This window comes from Babylonia areolata, chromosome 2 (genome assembly GCF_041734735.1).
Source record: "Babylonia areolata isolate BAREFJ2019XMU chromosome 2, ASM4173473v1, whole genome shotgun sequence".
NCBI lineage: Eukaryota > Metazoa > Mollusca > Gastropoda > Neogastropoda > Buccinidae > Babylonia > Babylonia areolata.
In genome coordinates this window covers 37,782,808-37,800,241 of record NC_134877.1, presented here as the reverse complement: position 1 = coordinate 37,800,241, position 17,434 = coordinate 37,782,808, and the positions used below count along the sequence as shown (strand labels likewise).

The 17,434-nt window shown below is 45.0% G+C and overlaps 1 long non-coding RNA gene across 1 annotated transcript; it reads left to right on the top strand.

Annotated features, from left to right (window-relative positions):
• Positions 1–638: 638 nt before the first annotated feature.
• On the top strand, positions 639–7,573 carry LOC143279436 (uncharacterized). Its single transcript, XR_013054886.1, has 3 exons — positions 639–736; positions 5,332–5,438; positions 7,471–7,573. It is a non-coding gene; the product is annotated as an uncharacterized LOC143279436 (long non-coding RNA).
• Positions 7,574–17,434: the final 9,861 nt, after the last annotated feature.

Sequence of the window (17,434 nt, the reverse complement as noted above, 5' to 3'; positions counted from 1 at the left end):
TAGTGTAACCTCTTGCCTCAGCCCTTCATTGACGAGCTTACTTGTCAGCAGCAGTCAAGTGGTTAACCCATCAGACTCATCCGGCCGGGATTGGAACTATGGATATGATATGTCGATACAGATCCGCGAAGCTGAAAGCTTTGTGCCTGGTTATAGCTCAACTAGTGTAAAACCGAGCTAGAATTCAGATAGTGGTGGGTTCGAATCGCTGCATGGTGAACATTGCCATTCTCACTGGCAGCGTAATGTCTTGTCCTTCTGGTGTATTCTCAGATACACCTCCCCCCCGCATGCTTCCACCCTCGCCCCCCTCCCCATCCATCACACACACACACACACACACACACGCTTGATGGTCAGTTCCTGTCGGCCGTGGATACCATCTAAGTTGTGTGTAGACGTAAAACCTGAATGCGGTTAACATGGTTGAAGTCCATTACGTGTCTGTCGCACCCGCTTCGATGTTTTCTATTACAGACACATTCAGAGTACGGGATGTTTAACGTGCGTATCGCGATATTCTACATGTCCAAACTCACGTAAGAGGAAAGACCGTACTCATGTTAACCGGAAAGAGGGGGTAGGTCTACAACCCTTACGTTTCGTTGACATAGGCCGATATGGTAGTGAACGAGTGTGTGCGAGACTGACGGTAACAGCTCTTTGCGAAAGTAACAGCGCTGGATGGGAGCTTGTGCTACGGACAGACGTGTGTTGTTCAACTCTAAGACTGAAAGTGTGTGTGCTATCAATACAAATTCATGTTGGTTAAATGTCAGGTAGAAATGTTATTTATGTCAGTGAAAAAAAAGCTATGTTTAAATCTCTGATAACAGTGTGTTGCTTGTATCTCTAGTGAAAGTATATTGTTTTAATCTCTGGTAACACTATGGCGCTTAAATCTCTAGTTTAAAAAGTGCATTTTACTTGTGAACAGTGAAGGAAAAAATGTTCCCCAGTCAGAATTTCGAAATGAATACATTTTGCTTTTCCAAAGGCTCGACAGCTGGGTTTTTTTCTTAAGGAAAAAAAAAAGAACTGGTCCCCAAGACCACGATGGCCACATTTTGTTGAATGATGATTTCCTTTGGGGGAGATATTTATTTATTTATTTTTTTTAATAGGAAGTTTGTGACACAAAACACTGGACTTCGCAAACGGAGAAGCTCGCATTTCTGGCAGCACTCTTGAATAGATGAAATTTAAACAAGAGAGAGAGAGAGAGAGAGAGAAATTCACATATGTAAAGTAACCAGTATATATTTCTTTGACGTCCATTTCAAAGAACAACTTTTGTGTTTGTTTATAAACTTAAATGCATATGTTGCCTACATAGTACATTTGAACAAAATATTAAACAACATAATTCGGAAGGCAAGGAACTCTTCCGTCATCATGTAAGATGTTTATTATTCCCCCTAAATAAAAAAAAAAAGAAGAAGTTGGATATTATAATAATAATCATAAAATAATAATAATTATTATTATATTATTATTGAAATATGGCGCAAACTACCCATACGATGGGCTCTAAACGCCTCACATGAGATAATACATATGCAATAGTGTATACCTCACACGAGCACACGAGGACATAGAAGTGGAAAAACATTTATATACACCATTACAATACTACAAATTGCAGATATGAGTAATCACAAGAAAAAAAATGCACAAAAACACCACACGCACACACACAGACAAGCAAATACTGACGCACGACACACGCACCACAGGAATACATCAATGGAGGGGGGACACAGGGAGAGTGCAGAGGGTGGGAGGAGACATACAAGGGACTATGCTTCGTCACATCGAAAGGCCATTTTGAACTGGCGGGTTTTAAGTTTTCCTTCGAAAGAGGACAGAGTTGATGAGTGCTGGAGTTCCAGAGGAAGAAAATTCCAGACAGAGAAGGTGCTTGATACTGAAAAGGCCTTTGACCAAATGTCTTTGAAAAGACGGTGGTGGTGGATGCTTAATACTTTCTTCTTTTTCTCTTTATTACTTTGTTACGAAGTGTTGGGGCAGGGCAGTGGTGTTTGCCTTTCTCTCATCCTCCTCCAAAAGTATTTTTCTGACTTTGTGACTGGCTTTATTATATGTCAAGTCCTTCTCTTGAATCACCTTCTCTATTTCCCCTTCAATTTTCTCCAGAGTGTCATCGGTGAAGTGTTTCGTACAGATGTTACTGACTTTGGCAATCACACACACACACAGAGGGAGAGAGAGAGAGCACCCACACTTCAACCAACCCACCCCCACTTTGGCAATCTTTTCCAACCGTGTGTGTGTGCATGTGTTTAAATGTATTTATCTCACACACACACACACACACACACACAGAGCACCCACACTTCAACCTACCCACCCCCACTATGGCAATCTTTTCCAACCGAGCATGTGTGTTTGTGTGCGTGCGTGTGTGTGTGTACGTATACTACACACACACACACAGATCGCCCACACTACCACACCCGCACCCCTCCACTCCCCCCAGTCACCCCCCCCCCCCCACACACACACACATACAGAGCACCCACTCTTCAACTCACCCACCCCCACTTTGGCGATCTTTTCCAGCAGAGCATGTGTGTGTGTGTGTTAAATGTATTTACAACATACACACACACACACACACACACACAGATCGCCCACACTTTCACATCCGCACCCCTCCCCCCACCCCCCCGCGTCCCGCCCCCACAAATAGAGCACCCACACTTCAACCAACACACCCCACCCCAAACACATAGAGTGGGGGGGTGTCCCAAAACGGGACGTTCACGTGCATTTGTTTTTCCCATTGATTATTCACAGACCGTGAACACTTCGCAGGTATAATGAGCTGCCTTCCTTCCGAACTGACGCAGCACTTTTCGAACGTTCGTCTTTGGCTTCGGTTAGTTTAAAACAGCTTGGAAAGAAAGCGAAGCAAGAAAAGCACAGCCCTTGACTCCCTGCACGGTGTCAGCAGCCATTGTTGTGCGAGTTGTGACAACATTCTGTGGACAGGCCGCCCGCCTTTTGACCTTTGACTGGTGTTGAGAGGTAAGGTTGAGTAGAAATTCATGCAACGCCTGTGCAACGACAGCAATCCAAGTGGAGAAAAACTTCCGCCTCTTCCCCCACTTTTGATTAAATATCAAAGAAATGAGCCAAATACCCTACCCTTACGGACATGTGATGAAAAAAGAATCAAAATGTCAGTTTGAATTCAATTTCGATTTGAATACAATATATTATCTATATCTCAACGAACATGAAAAAATAAATCAAAATCGGTTAAAAAAAATCAAGTCACATATTTAAATGTTTCAGTTTGGAAAATATGTTGAGGAAAAGGAGCTGGTAAGATGTGGGGGTGGGGGAGGTGGGGGGGATAGGGTAGAAAGAAAAGGGTCAGTTGGCAGTCTTTTACTGTTCCAGTGTAAGGGGGGTGGGGGAGGTTGATTTTGTAGATGTACATTTTTTTCTAGATGGTCATAGCGCATAAAAGATTAACGATAGTGGTGGTGGTGGCGATAGCCTTTGGTTGTGTTGTATTCTATTGTATTCTATTCTATTATACTCTATTGTATAACTCTTTCGTCACAACATATGTTTCTGTTAAATTCGGGCTGCTTTCCCCGATGATAGTGCGTCGCTACAATGAGCGTCAGCTTTTTTTTTCGGGGTGGGGGGTGGGGGTGGGGTTGGAGGGGGGAAGGGGTGCAAGGGGGCGGGGCTGCAAGTGTATTTGTTTTCCTATGGAAGTGTATCTACAAAATTTTGCCATGGGCAACACTTCAGTTGCCGTGGGTTCTTTTACGTGCGCTGGGGACAGGTTGCACAGGGGGTCTCGGTTGTTTGTCTCATCTGTATGACTAGCGTCCAGACCACTAGTGGAGGGGGAGAAATTACCGGCGAGTGTGGGAATCGAAACTGTGCGCTCAGTCTCTCGCTTCCAAGGCGGTTACGTTACCACCAGGCCACTAATCCACAAATACATAAAGGGTCTGTGGTAAAGGGAATATGGTAGGCCTTGGAAGTCCTGATGCGTCCATACTCATAAATAACTGGTTTGTCCGCGTGCAGCTTAATTAAATAATTTATGTATCGTCAAAACGGCAGTATACACAATTTTCCCCTCAAGACGGAATGAGTAGTGTTCACAACAAGGCGTGGACGTTCAGTCACACAGGTGGAAGAACTGAGGCACAACAATCTCTGCCTTTGAAAGACTTGAGTGACTGAAACTATGAAAAACGGAAGAGAACTGAAAGCCAAGGCTGAAATCTGAGTTGAGAAATCAAGTACGTGCAGCACTGTCAGATTACCGATGAAGAATGTGTTGATAGATACTGAACAGTTCACCCAGTGGTTCGCTTATGTGAGTGTGATCCTTGGCAAAAATATAGGAAGTGTACTTGTTTCACTTCATCTTCGTAAACATTATTGTTCAATATATAACCCTTTATAAGCATAATGGACCTGTGGCATCACCGGCCTGTGGTTTAGCGGTCCTGTAGTTTAACGAACCTATGGTATAGCGGGCCTGTAGCTTAACGGACCTCTGGTATAACGGTCCTGTAGCTTAACGGACCTCTGGTATAGCGGTCCTGCAGCTTAACGGACCTCTGGTATAGCGATCCTGTAGCTTAACGGACCTCTGGTATAGCGGTCCTGTAGCTCGGCGGACCTATTGCACAGTAGCTTAACGGACTTATTGTATAGCGGTCATGCAGCTTAACGGATCTATTGTATAGCTGTCCTGTAGCTCAACGGACCTGTGATATAGTGGTCTTGTGACTTGCCGGCGCCCACCTTTATATCCGCACAGATGATTCCATGTTATGTCCTTTGATATGATTGCCTTCTAGATGCTCATTGCGCCTATCAACTTAAATCAGTATGTTCTACTTAGTCTCTAGTTTGTATAGAATGTTTTATGTGATTATCTGAAAAAATCTCTGATAGAAGCGCACTTCGTCATCAATTTTCTTGCAGTCTGATGAACATTTCAACAACTCCAATGCTCGCTCTCTCTCTCTCTCTCTCTCTCTCTCTCTCTCTCTCTCTCTCTCTCTCTCTCTCTCTCGATATATAATATATATATACATATATATATATATATATGTGTGTGTGTGTGTGTGTGTGTGTGTGTGTGTGTGTGTGTGTGTGTGTGTGTGTGTGTGTACATACAAATATAATCATGTAGGTCTCTCTTTCCCTCTCTCCCTCTCCCTCTGTTTCCCCCCACTGCCCCTCTGCCTCTCTTTGCTGATCTATCCATTTCTATCCATCTACTAATCTCTGTAGCCATTATGAAAAAAAAAGCTTTTGTTCCAGAGTCCATCCCTACAGGCAGAACTGTAGCACCTGACCAGGCTGAAGAGCGTCATCCGCACGATTAGTTTCTGCAGTCTGGTTCCAGACACTGCTGTCATGCACACAAGGTGCGTACAGTGATCATCTCTCATTCCATCACTCCTCTCCTTTTCTTCACCTGCCACATGTCCTTGTGCCTGTGTCATCGTATCTTTTCCGCTCACTCTTTCTCTCTTTCTCTGTCTATTACTGTCCAATTTGTCAACCCCCCCCCCCCTCTCTCTCTCTCTGCCAGGCTCTTATGACATTACGTGCAGGCTGTTGCTACATCACAGAATGAGATCATCAGGTAGTTTTTGTGCAAAATCGTTTCGTTCAATATTATCTTTAATGATATCCTTCAAGACGGTTATTGTCACGGGTCGTTAGTATTTGTGCGTGTGTTCGTGCGTATCTTTCTCCTCTCTCCCCTCTCTCCGTTCCTCTTTCCTTCCCTCCTCCCTCCATTATTTGCATGTTCAAATGTACACTGTAAGCTTTGCACGCGCATCTCTTGCGATGTATGCATATGCATACTTATACGGATACTTACATGGTGCCTTTCCTCGGTCGGAGACCAAGCTCTAAGCGCTTTACAAACTCGGTCATTTGCACAACAGGCTGCCTACCTGGGTAGAGCCGACTGACGGCTGCCATTGGGTGCTCATCATTCGTTTCGTGTGTCATATTTCAGGCCCGCACACATACTCTAACCTGTAACATTTTACGTATATGGCCGTTTTGTTTGTTTACCCCGCCATGTAGGCAGCCATATATGCAGGGCATATCCCATTTCTGGACTCTTTCTGAACTTTTGAAACTGGTTCAAAAGTCAATGTAGTTGGGAAAGGAAGAGTATGGTATCTGTATCTTCGCCTCGGGCGCAGTGGAGTGTACTGTTCTCCTGGTGGCAGATGAGGGAGAAGTCGTACTTTCATTGTGGTGTTGGCAACATCTACTCCAAGAATGTCCACCACTCGCAGGAACCATGTTAGTCCATCTGTAGAGAGCCGCCTTCCCAAAACGCGGAGCAGAAAATGAACATGAAAATAACATCGCTGCCACGGCACTCAACACAGTCCCATCCAGCAGATGCTCCGCTCAGAGAAACATCAAAATATCTTCTCCACGGACAAGCACTCTTCTTTGATTGATATAAATACTTGTATAGCGCCTACAAGCGTCGAAGCGCTTTACAAACAAGGGGTCATTTGCACAACAGGCTGCCTACCTGAGTAGAGCCGACTGACGGCTGCCACTGGGCGCTCATCATTCGTTTCATGTCATTCAGATTTCAGGCACGCACACATACACACTCAAACAGACATGTAACATTTCTGAGGTCGTATCCGTTCATCTCTCTGCCGATCGCATCAAAACCATCATCAGCACGTTCCACTCAGATTCCACCTCCAGTCGATCAACTCACAAACGATATCCATCATCACAATGAAATAACAGCAGCAGCAAAGCATGTCTCCGTAGTTGGTGACATTCGCAACCAACACACCACCCAGCCGTTGTAAAAGATAGGTCAAGGTAATTGTCATCCCTTGATATCCAATCCCAGTTTCTTAAAGCAATCGTTCAAAATTCAGCTTTCATTAAACGTATCGTCTTCCTTGAAACCCAAACAAATCCATTTGAAAAAGCACATTAACGTAACCAGAAGAAGCATGCCTCATAGCACGATTTATTGGAAAGTAAGTTGATACTGTATGACACCGTTTAACCCATAGCAAATTCAATAATAAACTTAGGAACGATCGACATAAGCCATGCACCCTAAAATACATGCTGCCAAAATATTGACCCCATCACAATCACCGTACATTATTTTCATATTCTATTTGGCGTCTCTGGTTTGTTATGCATTAACATTTTAAGTTGATGTTATCTGGACAAAATGGATTTTTCATGATAGCACACAATTGCCACCTTGCACCAGTTTTCCCGCTTTCTTTTGAATATTTTTTCCAACTACCGTTCACTGCCCCCACACCCCACCCCCTCTCTCTCTCGTTCCCTGTTTCCCCTCTCCATCTCTGTCGATCTATCCATCTGTATTCTTCGATTTATCTCTGTAATCATGATGAAAACAAAATTTTGCTTTTCAATCAGATTTCACCCCCACCGGGAAATTTCAGCACCTGATCGGCTGATTGTTGCAACTGAGTTTCCTACACGTCTTTGTTCTAGCTCCGCTACTGCGCAGACACTGCCTTATAAACACAAGGTATGTACAGTAATCTTTCCTCCTTCCTGTCACGTGTCTTTCTGCCTCGACGACTCTTTCTCTCCCCCCCCCTCTCTCTCTCTCTCTCTCTCTCTCTCTCTGTGCGTGTGTCTTTGTGTCTGTTTCTCTCACCGTTTCTCTCTCTCCCCCCTCTCTTTCTCTGTGCGTGTGTGTCTGTCTGTTTCTCTCTCTCTCTCTCTCTCTCTCTCTCTCTCTCTCTCTCTCTCTCTCTCAGGATAACTTAGTAACGAAATAAAGTTATCTCTGAATATCAAAGCAGTTAAGATGCGTCAGAATTCAATTGAAACGATTTTAGAGAATAAGAAAATGACGGTTTTTACTTATCTTCTCTTGGTGTCTTCGTTTTTACTTGTGCACGCAACACTTTTGTATTCGTGTATTATTCGTGTGTTAACAATATTACACTAAGCTATATCTTTTTAGGTTTTTTAAAACCCCTTTAAATGGGGCGATGGCGTTACATTGAGTAAATCTCTCATATAGGATCTAATGAAATTCATAGGTGTTAGCGGTTGTTGTTTTTTATCGCCCTGGAAATCACTCGAATTTTATTTTACGTGTGTGTCAACTTGACGTAAAAATGTTTCGCTTTAGAAAGCAACTGAAATACACAACAATTTAATGCCCTATAATCGGTACCGGTTGCTGATTTTTCTTTTTCAGTGGCTCTTACCTGACGTCATTCATGCGGTCCTCCACACACAGCCACATCAAGGCTCATCTGCTGCAGTCCCGATGCCATCATTCGACATGGAGCAGTCAATCAAGATCGACATGAGACCTACTGCTGCCGTAGTCAGCTCGGTGGTGTTCAGTAGTGCGTGTTCTGCTTCAAATTAACGCAGGCACCATCATCTGACTTCAGTCGAGGAGCCAGACTGAGTTAACGCCATTTATCAATGGCTTTCTGAATATGCACCCAGTCCGACCCTACCTACTTCTTTTTTTTTTTCTTTTCTTCGTCATTATCCTTTAGCGTGCCCTGTGAATGCCTTAGTATTCCATTCCAGTCAACTCCTACCATGAATATTTGTGGAATTCTCGAAATGGTAATATCGTAAGGCTTGCATCTGCCATTTTCTCAGTGTCTGGGTCAAAATGAACGTTCGTTTTGAGAGACTTTATGGTTCTTGGCATCTTGGATCGAGTCCCGTACTTGTCTTGTTCTGGTGTGGCCTTCCTAAATCAAATGTCAATGAGTCTTTAACGAATAACGCTGCCATAATTCTGATACCCGACTTCTCATGCTGCCTTGCATCAGAACTAAGACCGATGAACATTTTTTTTCATGGAAAACTCCCTGACAGCCTTTCACACTCTAGTCTCCGTTGGCTCTTAAAATCTGGCCTCAAAACTTACCTCTTCTGTTGGCAGTTAGTTTCGTTATGGCATTCCCATCCACGCAGAAAATTCGTGTGTGCATGTGGTATGCTTGACTATGTGCGTATGCATGTGAATGTGTACATTGTGTATGCATATGCGAAAGTAGTGGGATGGGCAGAAAGAAATGGGTAAGCAAATATATATATATATATATATAAGTGTGTGTGTGTGTGTGTGTGTGTGTGTGTGTATGATGTGTGTGTATGTAGGCATTTATTTGTGTATACAGTCTGCTAGGTACATTTTAGTGAATGTAACTTTGAAGAATAATATGCTTTGTAAAGCAGTTTTTTTTTCTGGATTGCGTGCTTAATAAGTATTCATTGTTATTATTCAGGTAGTAGTGGTCGCATTCGAGGTTGCCCATGAGTTATTTTCCATGGTCTTGCTATCTTTTCCACGTCATTTTGTGATCCTTGGGAAGTCCTAGTTTTTAGTTTTTGCTCCAAGTAATCCGTATTATGTTTGGTGCAATAACATTCAAAATTATCCTTTGGGTGGGTTGGGTTTTTTTGTGTGTGGGTTTTTGTTGTTGTTGTTGTGTTTGTTTGTTTTGTTGTTTTTTTGTTGTTGGTTTTGTTGTGGGTTTTTTGGCTACCTGTAGACAGGTCTGTCTCATTCCTTGTGATGTTGTCTGTCCCTCTCCCCGCTATTCCCTCTGTGTCTGTCTCATTCCTTGTGATGATGTCTGCCCCTCCCATCGCTATCCACTCAGTGTCTCATTCCTTGTGATGTTGTCTGCCCCTCCCATCGCTATCCACTCAGTGTCTCATTCCTTGTGATGATGTGTGCCCCTCCCATCGCTATCCACTCAGTGTCTGTCTCATTCCTTGTGATGATGTCTGCCCCTCCCATCGCTATCCACTCAGTGTCTCATTCCTTGTGATGTGTGCCCCTCCCATCGCTATCCACTCAGTGTCTCATTCCTTGTGATGTGTGCCCCTCCCATCGCTATCCACTCAGTGTCTGTCTCATTCCTTGTGATGATGTCTGCCCCTCCCATCGCTATCCACTCAGTGTATCATTCCTTGTGATGATGTGTGCCCCTCCCATCGCTATCCACTCAGTGTCTCATTCCTTGTGATGATGTGTGCCCCTCCCATCGCTATCCACTCAGTGTCTGTCTCATTCCTTGTGATGATGTGTGCCCCTCCCATCGCTATCCACTCAGTGTCTCATTCCTTGTGATGTTGTCTGCCCCTCCCATCGCTATCCACTCAGTGTATCATTCCTTGTGATGATGTGTGCCCCTCCCATCGCTATCCACTCAGTGTCTCATTCCTTGTGATGATGTGTGCCCCTCCCATCGCTACCCACTCAGTGTCTGTCTCATTCCTTGTGATGATGTCTGCCCCTCCCATCGCTATCCACTCAGTGTCTCATTCCTTGTGATGATGTGTGCCCCTCCCATCGCTATCCACTCAGTGTCTCATTCCTTGTGATGTTGTCTGCCCCTCCCATCGCTATCCACTCAGTGTCTGTCTCATTCCTTGTGGTGATGTGTGCCCCTCCCATCGCTATCCACTCAGTGTCTCATTCCTTGATGTTGTCTCCCCCCCTCCCTCCCCGCTATTCCCTCTGTTTGTCTCATTCATTATGATATTGTCTGGACCTCCCTCCCTTCTGTGTTTGTTTCATTCGTTTGTTGTGATGTTTTCTGCCCCTTCCCCTGCTACCCCTCTGTGTCTGTCTCATTCCTTGTGATGTTGTCTGCCCCTTCCCCCGCTATTTACTCCGTGTCTTATTCGTTGGGATGTTCGTCTCTCCCCCCGCTATCTACTCAGTGTCTCATTCGTTGGGATGTTCGTCTCTCCCCCTATCTACTCATAATAATAATAATAATAATAATGGTACTTGTATAGCGCTAAATCTTGTGCATAAACAAATCAAAGCGCTTTCGCACCAGTCATTCTCACGCAAGCATAACTCTAAAACTGAAAAAAAACTAAAAAGACAAGGAAGAGGCAGGGAAGGGAGGCTACTTTGGGAAGAGGTGGGTTTTAAGGCCAGACTTGAAAGAGCTGAGTGTGGAGACTTGACGAAGCGAAAGAGGAAGTTCATTCCAATTGCAAGGTCCAGAGACAGAGAAAGAACGGTGGCCAACAGTCGAGAGTTTGAATCTGGGTATATGTAAGTGGAGTGGATCCGAAGCTGATCGTAGTGAGCGAGATGGAGTGTAGAGGTGAAGGCAGGCACAGAGATAGGAAGGGGCTGATTTGTGAATACATTTGTAGCATAGAGTGCTGATCTTGTACTTTATTCGGTGTGAGACAGGGAGCCAGTGGAGATGTTGCAAAAGAGGAGTGGTGTGCTCAGATCTTTTCTTTCTGAGGACGAAATCGGGCAGCAGAATTTTGTATGCGCTGAAGGGACTGAATGGATGAAGCAGGCAAACCAGACAATAGAGAGTTACAGTAGTCAAGGCGAGAGAGAATGAGAGAAACGACAAGTCTAGATGTTGCGTCAGTGGACAGATATTTCCGGATGGAACTGATGCGCCGCAGTTGACAGTAGCAGGATTGACATGTCTGATTGATAAATGTTTGCATGGACAGTGTGTTGTCAAGGACAACGCCGAGGTTCCTGACTGAAGTGGACAGAGGGATGGATGTACTGCCAAGTTTGATTGTATTAGTTGTAATGGAAGAGAGTTTTTGTTTAGTTCCTATGATCATTGCTTCAGTTTTGTCCGCGTTCAATTGTAACTTATTTAGAGTCATCCAATTTTGAATATCCAGGAAGCAGTTAGATGTTTCTTGCAAGAGCGACAACAGTTTTTCAGGTGTATCACTCTTCTGGAGTTGAGTGTCATCAGCGTAAGAATGATGACTGACATTATGGCGGTTGATAATTTCAGCGAGAGGAGCAGTGTACAGTGTGAAGAGCACTGGGCCTAAAACAGATCCCTGTGGGACTCCATGTTCAATTTTAACGGGTTCAGACTGGAAATTATCAACAATGACAGACTGGAATCGATCAGTGAGATACGATTTGAACCAGTTTAGAACAGTGCCGTTGATACCAAATGTATAATGAAGACGGGAAAGAAGGATTGAATGGTCTATCGTGTCAAAGGCGGCTGACAAGTCGAGAAGAGTGAGAAGGGAGATCTGTCCTGAGTCGGACGCTAGAAGTAGGTTATTCAGGATGTGGAGGAGAGTGGTTTCGGTGCTGTGGTCAGCACGATAGGCAGACTGAAATGGGTGGATGAGATTGTTGAAACAAAGGTGATTGTTGAGCTGCTTCAGGACGGCTTTTTCAAGGAGTTTGGACAGGAATGGAAGATTAGAAACTGGTCGATAGTTTTTCAAAATGTTTGCGTCAAGGTTGGATTTCTTCAGAAGAGGCCGGACTATTGCAGTTTTGAAAGTGGATGGAAACGTTCCAGAGAGAAGGGATGAGTTGACAATGTTGGTGATTGTGGGGAGAAGCTGTGAGACACACTGAGAAAAAACAGAGGCTGGTATAGGATCGAGCTCACAGGATTTTATTGTCATTTCTTTGAGGATTTCATGGACATCTGTTTCAGTTAATGGATTAAAGGAATGGAGAGGAGTGCCGTTGAATTGAGGATCAGGATGAGTAGGTTGGAAAGGCATTTGGTCTAAGATGGTACGAATATTCTGGACTTTGTCAAAAAAGAAAGAAGAGAAGACATTGGGGAGTTCAGATAAAGTGTAGGCAGAAGGAAGAGGAGTCTTTTTTGCAGTGCCGAGAAGATTTGACATGATAGTGTAAAGAGATTTGGTGGATGTGGCATCGAGAACTTGAGAAGAAAAGAAGTTTGTCTTCGCTGATGAGATCATATGTTTGACTTTATTTATTTGTTTTCGGAAGATTTGATTGTGGACTTTCAGTTTTGTTGATCGCCATCGCCGTTCCAATTGACGACGTTTGCGTTTTGCAAATCGAATGTCTTGTGTGTACCACAGGGCGGAAGGTCTATCAGGGAGCATGCGGGTAGTGGGGGGTGCATGTTCATCCAGCAGTTGAGAGAGGACAGAGTTGTAGTGTGTAGAGACATTGGTGTGGGAAGAAATTTTGGAAAGGCGTTCAGCAGCTTGAGAAGAAAAAGTGTTAATGTTGATGGATTTCAGGTTGCGACGAGTAACGGATTTTTTGGTTCTGGTAGGTTTTGAAATATTAAGCAAGAATAATACAGCAGAATGGTCGGAAGAGAGTTCGTCAGTTACAGTCACTGACGCAATCATAGCATCGGAGTCACGTGTGATGAGCCAGTCCAACGTATGGCCAGATCTGTGTGTTGGTTCTGTAACGAGCTGAGAGAGAGAATGATTGGACAGAGATAGACATAGGCGTTTGACATCAGAGGAAGTTTGGTTGTTGAAATGAAAATTGAAGTCTCCGAGGATGATAAGTTTGCCAGAACGAAGGTTGTAGTAATCAAGTAATGTTCGGAACTCATCGTGAAACAGAGAAGACGTTAGGTTATTTTTACGACTAGGAGGAGGACGATAGAGACAACAGAAGATGATTGAGTGACCGGGAACATTGAGAGTGACTTCGAGCATTTCAAAAGTGTCATGTGGAAAGGCGTGGTTATGGGAGAAGGAAAGGGAAGACTCCAAGATGTCTCTGTAGACGATGGCGATGCCACCTCCACGAGACAGTCGAGGAAGTGACTTGGTTTTGTATCCAGGGGGGGTCAGTTGTTTAATTTTGGGTTCGTGACCTTGTAATTTCAACCAGGTTTCAGTGAGAAATACGATATCAAAATTATTTTCAAAAATATAATCAGAAATATAGTCAGTCTTTTGATCAGGGCAGACAGATTGAGCATTGAACAGGCAGGCATGAAAGAGATCAGGGGCAGGCTGAGAGAAATCTAAAGGTGAAGCAGGTGAGTCAGACAGACAGGCAACGGAAGGAGACGATGGTGACTGAGCAGTGGAGGACAGTGGGAAGGCAGAGAAAGGTCCGGGAGTTGAGACAGGTGCGTAAGGGGTAGAAAGCAGACCAGGGCCAATCACGGGAGATACACCACATTTTGGAACAGTGTCAGAAAGGACAGTGTCACGGGAAGTAAAGGAGTCAGCTTGAACATGAGTGTTGAGGTTGTCGTTGACAGTCACAGCAACAGCAGGGCTGACATCGGAGACAGGACGATCAGTGCTGGGGACAGAGATCCACAAACGGCGAAGTCTGCCCGCTCTGGTTCCTCTTTTTGTCTTTGCTCTGCCGATGCCCAGGCTGATTATGCGCTGCGTCGTATCATCGTGTCGTTGGAGTTGTTTTTGCCATGATATATTTGACAGCAACGCTTTGATGAAAGTGACGTTTTCCATGGTGACAGTTGTAGTGCGAGAGCAGAGGTCGGACGTTAAGAGAGGGCAGGGCACGTGAAAAACGGAAAGTATAGTTACAGGACGAAGGCGGTCGCTGATGCGATAACGAGGGTACGGTGAGTTGCATTCATTGAAGTAAATTTGAAAATTGAAACACTGTTATTATAAAAATTGTTCTAAAAAGCAAATAAATATGATAAAACTGTTCCGACCTTTGATGTCCTGGAAATACGACGCACACACACATATAAAAAATGTCCAGATTAAAACAGGGAAAGCACAGATTAAACACAAAAAAAAGGCAGAGGCCAACACAGTGCAGCCAGTGGGCGCAAGGGCAGGTTACTCAGTGTCTCATTCGTTGTGATGTCTGTCTCTCCCCCCGCTATCCACTCAGTGTCTTATTCGTTGTGATGTCTGCCTCTCCCCCCGCTGGATCTGAAGCTGACATGCAACTCAGCGTCGACAAATTTGCCACTGCCAGCAGGAACTTCGGCCATACCATCAGCACGAGGAAAACTGAAGTTCTCCATCAGCCAGCCCCAGGAAAACCCCACGTTGAGCCCAACATCACAGTCAACGGTCAGAGACTCAGTGAGGTGGAGCGGTTCACATACCTTGGCAGCACACTGTCACGAAATGCTACCATCGACGATGAAGTGAACGTCAGGATTGCAGGAGCAAGCGCAACGTTTGGTAGACTCTATGCAAATGTCTGGAACAGAAGAGGCATTGGTCTTGAGACCAAACTAAAGGTCTACAGAGTAGTAGTTCTCCCCCACACTACTGTACGCCTGCGAAACTTGGACAGTGTACCAACGACATGCCAAGAAGCTGAACCACTTCCACACAACATGCCTAAGGAAGCTACTGAACATCAAGTGGCAAGACAGGACCCCAGACACGGAGGTGCTTGCAAAAGCCACCCTTCCCAGCATCTTCACTATCCTGATGCAGTCCCAACTTCGCTGGGCTGGACACGTGGCGCGCATGCCAGACCATCGGCTGCCCAAAAGGGTCTTCTATGGCGAGCTGCAACAAGGGCAGAGATCACACGGAGGTCAGAAGAAGCGCTTCAGAGATACTCTGAAAGTCTCTCTGAAAGCGTTTAATATCAAGCCTGACTCCTGGGAGGAATCTGCAGTGGACCGTGACAAATGGCGTGCTGCTGTGCATAAAAGTGCCAAGTTGTACGAGGCCAACAGGACTGCTTCAGCTGTTCAGAAGAGGCAGGCCAGAAAGTCACGGGCAAACAAGCTCCCTGACAATGATATGCCTGTCTTTGTCTGCCCCAACTGTCAGCGAACATTTCGTGCACAGATTGGACTATTCAGCCATCTGCGCACTCACAGATAGATTCATGAGCATCCCCCCCACCACCACCACCCTCCCCCCATCCCCCAGCTGGATGACGGTCATCATCGATCTCGATGGACACACACCACCACTCAGTGTCTCATTCGTTGTGATGTTGTCTGCCTCTCTCCCCGCTATCCACTCAGTGTCTTATTCGTTGTGATGTCTGCCTCTCCCCCCGCTATCCACTCAGTGTCTTATTCGTTGTGATGTCTGCCTCTCTCCCCGCTATCCACTCTGTCTTATTCGTTGTGATGTCTGCCTCTCTCCCCGCTATCTACTCAGTGTCTTATTCGTTGTGATGTTGTCTGCCTCTCTCCCCGCTATCCACTCAGTGTCTCATTCGTTGTGATGTTGTCTCTCCCCCCTTAATCCACTCAGTGTCTTATTCGTTGTGATGTCTGCCCCCACAACGGAGACGTTAAGGCCAGTATTTGTTTGTTCACTGCATCACAACTATCCTGAACCCCAGTGAGCCCTTAAGGCTTGTTGTGCGGTGTCCAGTGTTCGAATCATGGGATTTGTATGAACAATATATATGTGTAGGTATACATGTACATGAAAATATCTTATCCTTTTATTTTTATTTTCATAAGACTGCACTGCACTGCACTGCACCACATTATCACATTGAAATCCTTTGTCCAGCGCTACCTTCCGATGATTTCAGTTGTAGAATCGATTGTATTATTTTGCAATTTACGTGTTGCACTCTGTTGATTGCAAGGCACCGTGTGGTTCCATTGTGTGGACATGTGTAATGAGTCGCGTTGTGTTGTGTTGCGTAGTGCAGTGTGTGGGGTTGTGTGGTGAGTTGAGGCGTGGCGTGGTGTGGTGCGGTGTCTATTTTATTTCATCCTCATCTGTTGTGCTCTGTTGTGTTGTGATGGGTGACGTTGCGTTACGTAATATTGGGTTGCATTCTAATGTGTGTGCGTATGTGTGTGTGTGTGTACGTATGTTGTGGGTGCGCGCGTGTATATATGAATGTGATTGTGTGTGTATTGTGTGTCCGTGCGCGCGCGCGCGCGTGTGTGTGTGTGTGTGTGTGTGTGTGTGATGTATTTTCTAATGTGTGCAATGTTGCACGAACAAAGATATCTCATACCAGGCACCTCACTGTCATTCATTGTGGTTAAGTTTTGTTCATCGTTAATGCCATGTTAGTCGCCGTGGCCGAGTCGGTTAGGTGTTGACGACTTCTGATCCAGTGTTCACCAGTGATCAGGGTTCGAAGCCCCCGTTTTCTGGCATGTTGTTGCATCCTCGGGAAAGAAAGGCACTTTACTCCGATTTTCCTCTCTCCACTCAGGTGTAAATGGGTGCCCGACTTTCTTTGGGGAAGGTTAATTAAAACAGCGGAAGGAAGAGAATTGGGCCCCGCTGTCCTGTGCCGAGCCCTAGACTCAGCAGTTATGAAGTCACTGCTCCAGAATGGCAGGAAAGACCACGGGACCCTTTTACGATTTCTTTGTAATCACCCTGTAGCCGATGACAAAGGTATCAAACTGTGACATTGTGTATACATATCACATGTATGGTGGGTAGGTAGGTAGTCTCTAGACCCTGACCAGCCTGTTGGGTTTGTGTGTAGGTCAGGTGTCTGCTCTTAAAGCAGAACATGACGTGAATGGACCAGTTCTCACGCTTTTGAAACTGACTTGGATCTTGTGTGTGTGTGTGTGTGTGTGCACGAGCTCTGCCAAGTCGGATGACGAAAGAAGTTGACTTGAATGTTGTCCCTCTTTCCATTCCACTCCAGTCTCAAATCCACACGCAACAG